Source organism: Schistocerca americana, chromosome 7 (assembly GCF_021461395.2).
Source record: "Schistocerca americana isolate TAMUIC-IGC-003095 chromosome 7, iqSchAmer2.1, whole genome shotgun sequence".
Taxonomy (NCBI): domain Eukaryota; kingdom Metazoa; phylum Arthropoda; class Insecta; order Orthoptera; family Acrididae; genus Schistocerca; species Schistocerca americana.
In genome coordinates, this window is record NC_060125.1 from 360,029,056 (window position 1) to 360,044,914 (window position 15,859).

Sequence of the window (15,859 nt, forward strand, 5' to 3'; positions counted from 1 at the left end):
ATCATGTCTTCATGATCCTGATGTGAAATGTACACTGGTGGCAGTACAGTCATTCTGCAGTCAGCCAAAAATGCTTGTTCTCTAAATTTTTCTCAATGCTTCGCAAAAGAATGTCATCTTTCTTTTGGAATTTCCATTGATTTCATGAAGCATCTCTATAATACTTAAGTGTTGATCAAATATACCAGTAAAAAACCTATCAGCATGACTGTACGTTAGTATGGTGTCTTCCTTTCATCTGCACTGGTGGGAATTCCAGAAGACTTGAAAAGTACGTATGGATATGTAGCATTAGTGTTCTATGTGTGGCCACCTTTATAAATGAGCTACACTTTCCTAAAATTCTCCTAATAAACTGATACTGACCATTCACCTTCCCCACTAGTGTCCTCTTGTGCTCGGTCCATTTCACATCGCTTTGCAATGTTACACTTAGATACTTCGTTGAAAAGACTGTGTGAAGCAGCACACCACTAATACTGTAGTCGAACATCACAGGATTGTTTTTCCTGTTCATCTACATTAACTTACATTTTTATACACTCAGAGTAAGCTCATATTCATCACACGAAATAGAAATTCTGTCCAAGTCATTGTGTATCCTCCAACAATCACTCAAAAACAACACTTTCCCATACACTAAAGTGCCCTCAGCAAACAGGCACAAACTACCGATCACTCTATCCGTCAGGTCATTTATGTATGTAAAGAACAAGTAAAGTTCTTCCTGGGGCACTCCTGATGACAGACACCCTTGTCTCTGATGAACATTCACCACATGGGACAACATACTGGGTTCTATTACTCAAGGAGTCTTCGAGCCTTTCACATATCTGAGAACCTGTTCCACATGCTCGGACCCTTCTGAGACGATACAGTGCCTTGTAAACCATGTGTACCATCAACAATTCTCCACTACACGATATGTGGACAATGTGTAGCTGTAAGTTTTGTATTGTTAATAAAAATGAAAGATTTTGTATATTTTGTGTGAATATATGATGTAAAAATGTGTGTCGTTTTTTATGTTTCATGTTTCTGTCCTCCATCACTGGGCAACACTTACGTCGAACTGACAGCTGTTTTAAAGAGAAGCCATCCTGAAGCAACTCGTCCAACCGTGGATTAGTAATGATGACAAAATGTACCTTGAATTGTAAAATTAAATAATGTGTTCAGCTTTGGCCACAATTAGTTGGAAGCAGTTGGTGCATTTCATTAATGTATGAGAGGTGGTGATATTATCAGTGTACGTAAAATCTATGTAACAAAGACTAAAAAAGTAAGCAAAAGTATTTGGAAGATTTAAATCCTCCGTGAAGAACATTTCATGAATAACTGGCTTAGGTGAAAGTTTTTTCAGAGCAAGTAAATAATTGGCAACCAATGCTGTACAATCACAATAAAGTCATGAGATGTTCAATTGACTCTTTTATTAGAACATGTTACACGTTTCGGGATTACACCCACCTTCAGACATCTGTTACAAAAAAAGTACAAAACATAAATGAACAGCACACTCAACATGTCTCGATGTGTTTTTTCTTTTTTTTCCCTGTAATGATGAGATGTGTTGAGTGTGTTGTTTACTTATGTTTTGTACGAGGAGTGTTTTCTAAGTAAGTACTGTTTTGAAATTTAAAAAAAGACGTGCTAAGATATCTCATTAATTTTTTTTTGAAAGCCTGTACCTTAATCTACGCACTGACTCTATTACAGTCTGATTCTTCCTTGTTTACATTGTGTATTGAGTGTTTAAGATGCCTCCGATAATCGTGAGTCCCGCCGACTGTGAAGTACAGGCTGTTATAAGATTTCTTAGTGCTAAAGGCCTAAAAGCGATCGATATTCATCGTGAGATCTGTGCAGTTTACGGAGAAAACATTATGAGTGATGGAATGGTAAGAAAGTGGGTGAGAGCATTTAAAGATGGCCGCACAAATGTGCATGATAAACAATGGAGTGAGCGTCCTTCGGTCGTTAATGAAAGTTTGATGCAGGAAGTGGACAATAAGGTGAGAGAAAACAGACGCTTTACGATTTCCTCCTTGCAGGATGACTTTCCTTATGTGTCTTGTAGTGTTTTGTATGGCAATCTGACCAAGCACTTGAATTACTGAAAATTGTGCACATGTTGGGTACCAAAAATGATGGATGTGAACAAAATCAAACGTTTAGACAAAGCATTGACTTTCCTTGAGCGGTACCACAATGACGGTAATGATTTCTTAAGCCAAATTGTTACGGGCGATGAAACATGGGTGGCCCACGTAACACCAGAATCAAAGCAACAGTCCATGGAAGTTGAGCAAGGGCATCGTTTTGCAGCAAGACAATGCCCATCCACATGTGGTGAATCAGACCAAAGATCTCATCACATCTTTTCGATGGGAATCTCTAGATCATCCTCCGTACAGCCCCGATCTTGGGCCCAGTGACTACCATCTGTTCCTGCACTTGAAGAAACACTGGGCGGTCAGCGTCTTCAAGACGATGACGAAGTCAAAACAGTGGTGATGCAGTGGTTAACAAGTCAGGTGGCAGACTTCTATGAGGAGGGTATTCAAAAACTGGTACAATGTTATGATAAGTGCCTCAATATTGACGGAAACTATGTAGAAAAGTAGATTAAGGTACAGGCTTTCATGTAAAAATAAAATTATTGAGATATCTTAGCACGTTTTTTTTTAATTTCAAAATGGTACTTACTTCATAAACACGCCTCATACTTTTTTGTAACAGATGTCTGAAGATGGGTGTAATCCCAAAATGCTTAACATGTTCTAATTAAGAGTCAATTGAACATCTCATGACTTTATTGTGATTGTACAGCATTGGTTGTCAATTATTAACATAAAAATGATCGCAGGCCTCAGACGGGATTTTATGTCCTGTATATCACAGCAAGTAAAGTTGTGTTAAGCTGAAATGCCATTTAAAATGTATTTCGTAAAAACTAAAAAACTGATACTGAATAGCAACATAATTAATGAAGTTATGATACTGAGTTTTGGGTGATTTTATTTCACAATATTTGAGTGAAATGTTATGAAGGCTACTTTCCAATGCTGGACTGACTTTATTTCAATTATGGACTGATGAAAGATGAATTAAACTGTGAAAAAGTATTTGAGTGTCAGTTCCAAAATAACAGTAAAGATATTATCTTTGCAAGTAAAGCAAAGCTTAAACAAGCAATATTCCTAATATTGTTGATTGCTATAGATTACAACAGGTGTGATATTAAAGCAGAGTGCTGTCACACCTGGGAAGGAACTGGTCATAAAATAATAAATCAAGCTAAAAGCATTTCTTATGATCGACTACACAAGTTTAATTGGGCCTATAATTCAAGAGTTGGTTCTAGACAATGTCAAATTGCGTATTGACAGACCAGAATTAGTAAAACCCTATGTTAAGTTTGCACAAAATGTACATCTGTGATTTTTTATAGCAATGAACGAACAAGACACTGATAAGGGAATCCAAATTTTGAACATTACAACTACTCTTAATGATGACCATCAAAACAGAACCTGTGTCATAATTACTTTAATTTCCAGAACTATACAATGGTGTGCGCCTGTTGTACAAATTAAGCATTATAGCAGTAACAGCTTGTAAGTGACATGGTAACACATCCCAATATGGTGTATGATGATCTACAGGCCACTGTGCTTTGATAACAAATTACAGTGTTCCAAACACTTTCTGGAAATCTAGAAACATGGAATATGTCTGTTGTCCTTTGTCCACCATTCACAAGATATTGTGTCAGAAAAGGAAAAGCTGAATATCCCACAAGTGATGCTTTCTACTTGCCTAGGTAAGCCTTATACAAGTGAGAAGCATCAAGTACCCCAGAGGTAGCCCCCAACGACTGTTCCGTCTCAACAGACATTCACCTCATTGGTGTGCAGTACACCCTGAGACTGAAAGGTTTTTTTATAGAGGTTTTACCATCCCCACAATCTGGTTGGTCAAGCCAAGATCCCTGTTCCCTGCAACACACAACATTCCCCTGCCGTGCCACACAGTGGTTGTTGAAGCATGCCCAGTTCACAGTGACAGAGGACTGGTGGTGCTTACCAGTCCCCAGCTCAGGAAAGCCGGAATCACCAAGCCTGTACTCAGCAAAAGCATGCTGAGGCCCTGAGGATTTTTAATTTAAAAGAGAGGAAGTAATTAATTTCACTGTTACTGAGCCCAACAGATATGCTGCACTGTTTTTAGATGGCAACTATCTAAGTCATAGTGTGCTGAATAAGTGTTGGAAGGAAATGAATTGTGAAGAAAATCAAAGATTTTTTGGCATGATTAAGTGCAAATAACTGATAATGCATCCCAAAATAGAAAATTACTTGACTATAATGCTCTGTTCAAGTATAACATTTTGCCTAAAATAATAAGCAGAAACTGTCTACAGTTACTCATCCATTAAAACATTTCACAGATAATAAGTCAGCTAAAGGTGATAAAACTCTTAAGTTCACGGAAACAATAAATATCACCATGGATCACTTAGAAAACGAGTTTAGCTTTTACCTTATATTTCAGTTAAAGGCCATAATATGGGATTAAGATTTTCAAATTATACGACTGAATTACATATACTCTATACATGGTGAATATAAAGGATGCACAAATGTTGTGTCTAAAAACTTGGCAGAAGGTATCAAACGGCAGCTTATCAATATTTTTTTTTTTTTTTTGGGTAGGGTGACAGTTGTTACAGATAACTGTTATACATCCATTCTTCTTGTAAAACAGCTGCTTGGAAAGAAGATAAATTTGGTAAGGACACTGAAAAGAACAGATGGCAACTTTCATAAATATGAAAAACGGCATAAAAAGGGTGAAATGGCAGGTAAAGCCACATGATGGAATTACAATTGGGAAATGGAAAGACAGGAGGTAAGTGTTCTTTCTGTAAATACAAAACATTTTAGACACAGTTCCATCACCAGAGATCAATCTGGACATGGAAAACATAAACCAGCAGTCGTTACTGAATACAACAAAGGAAAACAAGAAGTAGACAATTTAGATCAAATTGCTATTTATTTCCCACCCTTAAAAAAAGGAAAAGTCATCTTTAAAAGTCCAACCCCCACAATAGATGGCTCCCATCCTACAGTGGAACATTAGTGGGTTTGGCCACATGTGGAGGAACTGAAACTCTGAGCACAGGAACACTCCCTCTGCTTGTGTTTGCAGGAAACACATTTTAAAGCACATGATGCCCCTGTACTGTGGGGCTATATGTTCTATCACATACTGTGGGCCTATATGCTCCATTACAAAGATGATCTGAGTGGCAAAAGGGTCAAGGGAGGGGTCGCCGTGTTTGTCAATAATGCGCTCCACTCCTCTGCTCTACCCCAGGCTACTGACTTGCAAGCAATTGCAGTTCAAATTCATGTGTGTCAGAGGATCACTGTTTGCTTGCTTTGTTTACCTCAGCAATGTGCAATAGACTCTTAAGCTCTCACAGATCTTAGGGAACAACTCCCCCGACCATTTCTGCTACTGGGAGACTTCTCACAGATCTTAGGGAACAACTCCCCTGACCATTTCTGCTACTGGGAGACTTCAACGCCCATGATGTCTTGTGGACCTCAACCTCATCCTCAGGGTCGCGTTTTGCAGAGCCTCATAACATCTCATGAGCTTTGCATTCTCAACACAAGTACTCCCACTCATTTCTGTGCTGCTACTGGGTCATTCTCAGCCATTGGCCTCTCTTTCTGCTCTCCAGCCCTCCTGGACCATGTTCAGTGGGAAGTTATTGACAACCTACAATCCAGTGACAACTCCACATTGACATACTGGATGGAGGATTACCAAAATGGAGCTGGACATGCTTCAACAACCACCATGGAACAGTCGTTGGGGGCAACCTCTGTGAAGCCTGATGCATCTCAGTTGTATAAGGCTTACTTAGGTATGCGGGGGCTCTGTGTAGGTGGACTTTTATTTCTGTAACTCCTCAAGGGATCGACGTGGAACCCTTGAAATTCTCTCCTTCTCCTCCCATGGAAAGGACTGGCCGCTGGTAGGCACTAACAGCCAATCTCAGGTATCACAGAGAAGCCACTTGTGGCAAATGTGGTAAGACTCCCCACGAAAGAGTCACTTGTTCATCTCCTTTGAAGTTTGTAAATTGCTCCAGCGCTCATCCTGTCTGGAGTTGGGACTGCAGCTTATATCTTGAAGAATGGAAGGTACAAGAGCTAAAGGCTCTGATTTGCATCCAGTATGAGAGGCCAAAAAGATGTATAAGGCCATGCTGCCCCCCATGTTTGATATCTCCTTTCCTGTGGTTCTTAAACAGCCAGTGCAGGAAGTTGATGCTGCCACACAAAAAGAGGTTGCTAGTGCCAGCACTGGTACCTGCATTTGTCAATGCACTTTTGCTGCTGCAGTCATTCTGAAGCCTGTCCCTCCCCCAGCACTTCAGAAAAGGCCATGGTTGCTTATGTTGGGGAATCAGTCTGGTCCTCTGTCCACTGCTGACACTACCACTTCCATGGTGTGGCTCCGAAGCCTCCTCAGAGCAAAAAATCAAAATCAAAGGTGAGAAACTGCCCACTGATGGAGATGGGAAGTACATAGTCCGATAATGTAAATGTCATCCCCTCTGACATGTCTCTCGAATCTTCTTCAGAGGCGGTGGACCTTGATGTTGGACTGGGGCAATCATCTTGCTCCAAAACTGTGCCTCCACTCATTGCGGATTCCCCTCCCTTGTAGAAAGTCAGGATGAAAGTAATCTTTAAAATCCTCTTGAACACCTCAGTGGTAAATGTGTAAGTATTGTCTCAGAAGCTAACAGGAAACACAATGCAAATACAGAACTTCAAGGCAGAAATTAGAAAACATTTACTTGAATTTCAACTGAACAAGAAAAGCCAATTATCCTTGGCCTCATAAAATGACAAATAACAAGATTGTTGTCTCAAGTGCTTGTGTGCTTATAACCTAAATGGAAGAAATATGCCAGATGTATAAAAGTGTACTTGTGGCACACATTTACAGCTATTACTACAGAGCCATGAATCAAAGTGATAGACACTGTACTAGGTGGCACCGTCATATGGGAAAAGAGAGAACTTGTTTACAGAGTAATGATGACATTAGATCCATTATATAAGATAAAAACAAGGAAGCAGAACTAAACATCAATCTATAAACCAAAGCCACATGTGCATATTTATTTAAAAAGTAAAAACATAGCCTCGAAGTAACCCTTTTTGTGAAAGATCAGTTGCTCGCTGGACAGGCCTGGGCTCTTAAAACAGACGCTTTTTTGAAATCTCAAATTCTTAGAGGATGTTCATCTTCTTGCCTTTTTGTACAACGTGCAAAATGTCGAGATCATTTATGGAGGATGGGCAACGCCAAGAAGTTTTCATGTATTGCGCGAAGGGACAATATTTTTTAAGTTGTCCTTTTGTTTTGTTAAAAGATGCTCACTGAAAAGTGCTATAAAGGACCTCCCCATTTGGCCGATTTAATGTGTGTCACAATCAGGGCTCTGAATTTTATACACTCCTGATCTCGAGAAGGGGAAAGACTTAGACTCCCCTTTGTGAGGAACCAGGAACTGTGTTCACACATTTCTAGAGAACACAATTTGTACATTAGTGTTTCTAAACAGTTTAAACAAGTCATAACAAAAGGGGACCAGAAAAGGGATTATTACCCACCATACATAAACAATCTTCATATTTTGCATGTTGTACAAAAAGGCAAGATGATGAAAATCCTCAAAAGAATTTGAGATTTTGAGAAGAGTCTATTTTAAGAGCCCAGGACCGCCAAGGACCAATGAGCCAAGGTCTCTTAGCTCTCAATATTTGTTCCTTTATCTCCACCCTTATTTGTGTGGTTTCTATGTTTCTTTCATTTACCTCTCTTTGCCTTGAAACATATGCTCATTTATTTCTGTAGGGGGATGTGTCCTGTATATTTTATTGGATGACAAGCCATTTTTGGTGATGGTAGGATGTTCTGTACTCTTGCCAGTGATCATTGAATGTTTTTACCTGGTGGATGTGTCCTGTAAATTTTATTGATGACGTGCCAATTTTGGTGGCTGCTGAAATTTCTGTATACTTGCCAGTGATTCTCGAATTTTTTTACTTGGTGAGTTTGTCTTTGGTTATGCTCATTTCACAACTCGGGTCGTGGTTTCCCAGTTGCTTTATTTAACTGACAATGGAGCTTTATAGCTGATTCCTGGCTCATAAATTTGTACTGAGGGAACTTGGTTTTCCCTGGATGTCTGATAATATTGCTGTGAGAGTGAAATGCCTTACAAATTAAATAAATAAAAAACCATTCTGCAACTGAGGCTGATATCCTTTCTTCAACATCTCAAGAAGTTGCTGTACCATTAACTGAAAGATGGAGTGGTGGGATTTGTATGGTAACAAATGGCATTATATTTGGGTTAACAGAATACAGAATATACACACACATATACCTACAAGGGCTTAATTATCCCAGTCGACTATATCGTACCAGCAGTTGTGTCTTGCACACATGACTTGGAGGAGTGGACTTGGAAAGGGAGATATGCAGTGTCAAGGCCTTGCACCGACTTAGACAGCAACCAACAACACAGATTGGGTTACACAAGCAATAGACCTTTCTGTAGATGACAGACACAAGAAGGCCACCTCCGCTTTGCCACCACAAGGCAACCTGAGCACTGCCAGAGTTCACTGGTCCTACAGACCTGTTCTCTTGTGTAGGCCACGTTACCAGAAATAGCAGCACGGGCAGTATTTACGCAAGCATCCAGCTACTGTGGTCCATTTCACTATGAGTGAGCTTCTGGGGACAGATGCTTATTGCCAAAGCATTCCCACAACCAGGATCTCTCTCTGGAGCCACTGCTACTATGAAGTCACTGCCTGCATCAACCTTCTCATCCAGAAGTTGCCAGCTTGGCCTCTACACTGAAGAGATTTGGCCTCCAATGCTAGTGAAATATCTCTTTATATTCAATGAATTATTCAGATACAATTCTACCCTTGAATGACGTTTACTAATTTTCTATCTTCATACTCGCAGAATCCATGCGAAAAGTAGTTCATACAATAGCTATGCCATGAGCGCATAAGTATTCTTTGTAGTACTCTCTCTGGTGGTTGTTAAAAAAAAAAAAAAAGCTTCCGAGATTGTCTTCGTGCCGATTAACCTGAGCTTGGTTTGGAAGAACTGTAATCTGATTATTGAGATTTATCACAGAAGATAACTGATACGAACTGTACGATTAAAAGGAAATATATATAGATTGCTCCTTCAAATAAAAGGTGTGTATTTGAAATTTGAGAATTAATGATATTTATCGATATATTGCGCAGTTGTTAATCAGAAGGGAACTTCCGAAAGACTGGATACGAACCTGCATTTAATGATCCAAGAGCTCCATTACTTCTTCGGAAGGTTAAACTTCATCAAAGCCAAATATCCGCTTGATATGAGATTTCCCGACTGATTATACAACGCTCCCAAAATTACGAGGCATTTTATTTGTACAGATTAGCAGACTGCCGCAAAGCACGAGCCTGCAGAGAAGAAGAATCATCGCCTGATTTCATTCTAACAAGTAAAATTTCAGAATCATTTTGAGTGACTGAGCTATGACTGTGTTTCCTATCATGAATGATTGATTGCTCGAACGAATTGAGAGCTACAGCATTACGTAGATAGGAGGAAAAATTACAGTGGCGCCAGTGTGACGGAACTCTCTTGGATTGTTATATAATATATGTATTTTTTGTTTCATGAAAACCAACGAGAACGAGAGGTAACTAATCTGAAGAGAGATTCGGTGCCTATAGTAAAAGATTGCTGATACCAAGAAACGATTTCAACTATTGGACAACACTGAGACTACAGAACAAGGCCAGAGAAATCTAATTTTTTTATCCTGTAGTTAAAATAGTTTGAAATCAATTTAGAAAGAATTTTCTTCCAGATAGCAGTTAGATTGTAGAACTGTATATTGTGTGATTTTCGTATCTGGACATTGAACTTTATACCATCTGTGAAGTAATTTGAAAGTTAAGTGTGTCTACGACAGTAAATTTGAAACTGTATTTAGTGATTAGAACCTGATATTGACAGTTATTTAATGGTATTGACTAGAGCGGCATTTAAAATGTCACTGAATCAGCAACGAGAAGTGCAACAGCCTTCAGCTGTTTGCGCAGGAGCAGAGGCCACGGATAGCAACTCTGAGACTGTTGTGGATAGCAACTCTGAGACTGTTGTGGCTAGCGGTAGCAATATAAATAATCCTGCTGGTTCAGAAAACATTCATACAACAGCTGATCAGACTGTTGTTGACACATTAGTTGTTATTATGCAACAGTTGTCTCTATTAGCCGAAGGCCAAGCGGAGGTAAAACGAGACTTATCCGTTATACAAAATGAACTCCAAAATCAATTAGCCGAAAATCAAACAGAATTACAAAATCAGTTAAGAGCAACCTTTACCAAATTAGATCAGAGATTAAATACCCAGGCACAGGAAACAAAAGAACAGGCAGGAAGGACCGAACAGAATCTTATTGCTCAAATTGAGCAGGTTTGCCAACAATGCCAAGAAAACAATAGTAAATTAAAAGCGGAACTAACCGAATATGTATCCGTCAAAATTGACACGATACAAAAACAAGTAGAACTGTTTCCTCAAGTAATACAAGCTCAAGAGGACATACATTGTTCCGTAGCTATGATACCAGAAATTATAGAATCCCAAGATAATCTAAAGAAGCAATTTGACGAAGTGAAGGAAAAACAGGAGACAGTGGAACATAGAATGAATGTACTTGCGGGAAAGTTTTCAGAAATGACATTAGAGCGGCAAAAATTTCCTTCGGAAACCATAGAAGAAACTGTGAAAGTAGCTTTACAGTCAATTTCAGAGAGTTCCGAGGAGAATTTTTTCAACAAAGGGTTAAAGGAAGTTCGAGGACAACACAGGACAGTTCTACCAACACCAGCAGAACAACAACAATAATTACACGAATCAAGCAAGACAACATAGACAGAATTCACCACAACAACTGATAATCACTGAAGTAGCTGAAGAGACAAATACCAATCGGACCAACAATCAGTCAAACTAAACATGACCGCATCATGCCCCGGAGGAGCGGTCAGGGGATCTGTTGGGGTGAAACAGTAAAATTACAATTGTTAAGATATAATGATGGTGAGCTGTTGACTGAAGAGTTAATAAAGGATTTAATAACGTGTCATAATGACAGATCGAGTGTTCCGGTATCGGAAGTATTTGTTGAAATAGAGGAAGTTCCAACGAATGTGATATTGGACACCGCCGCTTCCGCCAATGTCATCTCAGGCGCTCTTTTTCGGAGAATTATTAGGAAGAAGAAGGTACCAATTTTGCCAGTACAGAACTGCAAAATCACCGGAGCTGTTGGAGCACGCTCTCCCAATGTCAAAATACAAACACAATTAGAGACGAAAATGGGAAATGTAGCAATAAAATGCACGTTCCTTGTAGTGGAGAAGTTATTAGTGGACTGTATTCTTGGTATTGGGAGTATGCAGGAGTACGATTGTCAGTACGATTGTCAGATTGATTTTTTGGAAGGAATAGTTAAAATTAGATTAAATGGAGAAGAGATAGCACTGGATTTAAATAGAAAGGAAACAGTGCATGAGAAATATTGTCGCGGTGCCATAATTCAATTAATTGACACTACAAACGGTCGTTGGAAGGAGCTTTCAAAGGATTTGATACAACAGGAGGACTTTAACCAAACAACAATAATAAAAGCTAGTGAATCAAATCAGCTTGCTGGAGAACCAAGGGTGCAGCTTCATTATATGTTAGAGGCATATGAAGAAATTTTTTGATGAGAAACCAGGAATTATTAAAGGATATATTTGTCACCTACAAGTGAAGCCACATCAGACTTACTGTTGCACGCACTATCCGATCCCCTGGCGTTTAAAACAATCCGTTCAAATGGAGATAAATAGAATGTTAGAATGGAACTTGATTGAGCCATCAACTAGTCCATATTGTTCTCCGCTCTTAGTCGTTCCAAAACCTGGAGGCAACGGAAGAAAAGTATGAAGACCAGAATTTAAAATGGGAGGAAAAGATTCGACTCGCACTTGTTAATTTAACTAAAAAGGCAATACAATGGAAATTGACATATGATAAACGGATTCACCGGATTCAGACGTTTCATCTTGGAGAAAAGGTTTTATTGAGGCGACACATCCATTCCTCGAAACTGATGAAGAACATAAAGAAATGGAATCTTATTTATACCGGACCATATGTTATTGTAAATATACCAAATCCTGGATCATACTTGTTGGCATATCCCGAATCAAAAAGAATAAAGGGATTATTCCCGCACAATGATATTAAGAAATTTTTGAAGGATCGTAGATCTGTGACACCAAATATGGAGAAGAATTTAGAGTGGAATTTGACTATGAGTCGAATGTGTACATAAATATCAAGACGTTAATGTTGTCTAGAGGTTAAGAGACAGTGAGATTACTCCTGTGGTAGGTTAAGAGACAGTGAGATTACTCCTGTGATAGGTTAAGAGACAGTGAGATTAGTCCTGTGATAGGTTAAGAGACAGTGAGATTAGTCCTGTGATAGGTTAAGAGACAGTGAGATTACTCCTGTGATAGGTTAAGAGACAATGAGATTACTCCTGTGATAGTTTAGCACAAAAATTTTAAGATAGGTAGAAGAATTTGTTAATTACTAGTGTTTGTAAGTGTGGACTATGAGCAGAAGCCACAGTGATATACAACGAAAGTGCATCTACATTTCCTCAAGACACGGCACTTATGTGAGAATTGCATGTGAAACTTGAATAGTGTGGGATATGTAGGTAAATACGCTGTGAGTATGATGTGCGCTGTTCGAGCAAGAAAAATAAAATGAACTGTGAAATGAAGCAACAGTCGATAATGTCACTGTGGCAAACAATTGAAGAAACTCTCTGGTTGCGCGAGAGAAAATTATTATAATTTTTAGATTTTTTCATTATGCCTTCTTTACCAGGAGAATTAATCTACGAATTTTAATTAACATTTTAAGAATAGCAGTTTGTGTGTTTCATATTATGGACATAATTGTTGAAATATATTTCCATAAATGTTCATGAGAGGATGAAGAAGATTCTGCGAGTGGATGATTTGTTAAATGAACATACGTCATCATTAATGATATTTATTTGCAAGTGGATCTATAAATCAATTAATTATAAGAATAATGAAAATTTTTCAAATTATTCCTTTTGTGGAGCCAGTGTCATATGCCTACGTTTAAAATTTTTCATCAGGTGTAAACTTAAATTTTATCCATAATTTCGTAATTGAAAGCAAACCTCGGACTGATTCAATGCTCTACTTCCACCTGCACTATAACAAAACGAAGATTAGATTAAAATTTTTTTTGAGAGGAATACATTCGATATGAGCTACAACAAAATTTAAATGCCCACAGTCTATTTGGCAATGTTTTGGACAATCAGCAGTTGTAATGCAAAACAACTTTGGTATTGAGGACTACAAAAAAAAAATTCGCGATTGTCAGGACTGATGGATGTTCCAGTCTAGTACAGATGGAAGAATATAAGAATCCACTCCGATTTTGAGTTCAATGATGAAATATGGACTTCGTTGCCTTAATCCACTCTCTTCCAGGGATTTATTTAGTCAGAACCTTTTCTTATTCCACTTTAAACCTGTTTCATGTTCACGTCCCTGACCATCTGTTCCTGAGATCATCTTCCTGTTTCTACGGCACGTTACCAGCTTCTATCCTGTACCATAAGCCATCGCCTGTCGTCCGTGCCGCCTCCACCAAACGCTGTACGTCGCCTACCCGGTGTCCGTACCCAGTGTTCCTGTTCCATCGACTTCACAACGAGATCGCCGGCTACATCGTCGAAAGAGGAATTTTGAAAATTTTTTTGGAGCAATATTGTAAAATTTTTTTTGGCTATGAGGCACTTTTCCTTCGATATAATCTATGGAGCTTCTATATATTTCAAAATTACTGGATTTAGGCTTTCCTATCTTCTTTAATACCTGAGCTGGGGTCTATTCTTCCGGGTTTTCCAGGGTTTCCCTGTGAAGGCCAGTTCCCAAATGGGTAGACCTTTTTCGCAATTACACCAATCTACATCTTCCCTGGTTATGTACTCGGGATGCGGGTATACCCCGGTACATGTAAAAGCTACAGCTTAGGTATTCTCGTAACTTATTGTCTTAACATGTTACCCATACTCTCCATAGTAAAATTCTACTAATTCAAAATATTCCTCTTTTGAATAAACAACCCAACAAATTTTTTTTGTTAGCTTGCAAAGTGTATTATCATTAACTTTGTTTGCTGCGAGGGGCAATTGTAATATCTCTTTATATTCGATGAATTATTCAGATACAATTCTACCCTTGAATGACGTTTACTAATTTTCTATCTTCATACTCGCAGAATCCATGCGAAAAGTAGTTCATACAATAGCTATGCCATGAGCGCATAAGTATTCTTTGTAGTACTCTCTCTGGTGGTTGTTAGAAAAAAAAAAAAAGAAAAAAAAAAAAAAGCTTCCGAGATTGTCTACGTGCCGATTAACCTGAGCTTGGTTTGGAAGAACTGTAATCTGATTATTGAGATTTATCACAGAAGATAACTGATACGAACTGTACGATTAAAAGGAAATGTATATAGATTGCTCCTTCAAATAAAAGGTGTGTATTTGAAATTTGAGAATTAATGATATTTATTGATATATTGCGCAGTTGTTAATCAGAAGGGAACTTCCGAAAGACTGGATACGAACCTGCATTTAATAATCCAAGAGCTCCATTACTTCTTCGGAAGGTTAAACTTCATCAAAGCCAAATATCCGCTTGATATGAGATTTCCCGACTGATTATACAACGCTCCCAAAATTACGAGGCATTTTATTTGTACAGATTAGCAGACTGCCGCAAAGCACGAGCCTGCAGAGAAGAAGAATCATCGCCTGATTTCATTCTAACAAGTAAAATTTCAGAATCATTTTGAGTGCCTGAGCTATGACTGTGTTTCCTATCATGAATGATCGATTGCTCGAACGAATTGAGAGCTACAGCATTACGTAGATAGGAGGAAAAATTACACTAGACTTGTAATTTTGTTACCACTGTCACTATGCTGAACTTAAACTTTTACTCAGCCTCTCACAACTTTGTGGTATCCCTTCCAGACTCTGATTGGGGCAGGGATTATCCAGGGATATCGGACTTGGACATTTTCATGCCTTTTGCCTCGGATATGATTTTGTTGATTTCTATTCAAGAAGTGTTCTGTTTTTTTATTATTGTGTTCCAACTAATCCCATCAGAGAAGATTGATTTTTGTGATGCAATCATCTTCCTTCATTCTATGTTCTTGTTATGGTCTTCTATCCAGAGACTGGTTTGATGCTGCTCTCCACGCTACCCTATCCTGTGCAAGGTTCTTCATCTCCAAGTACCTCCTGCAACCTACATCCTTCTGAATCTTCTTAGTGTATTCATCCCTTGGTCTCCCTCTATGATTTTTACCCTCCACGCTTTCCTCCAATAATAAATTGGCAATCCACTAATGCCTCAGAATGTGTCCTACCAACCAATCCTTTCTTCTAGTCAAGTTGTGCCACAAATTCCTCTTCTCCCCAATTCTATTCAGTACCTCCTCAATAGTTAGGTGATGTATCCATCTAATCTTCAGCATTCTTCTGTAGCACCACATTTCGAAAGCTTCTATTCTCTTCTTGTCTAAACTATTTATAGTCCATTTTTCACT

At 38.7% G+C, this 15,859-nt stretch overlaps 1 protein-coding gene across 1 annotated transcript in view; it reads right to left on the reverse strand.

Moving 5' to 3' along the window:
- LOC124622430 (high mobility group protein 20A) overlaps positions 1 to 15,859 on the reverse strand; it is a 100,029-nt gene that overhangs the window by 15,514 nt on the left and 68,656 nt on the right. The window lies entirely within an intron of this gene.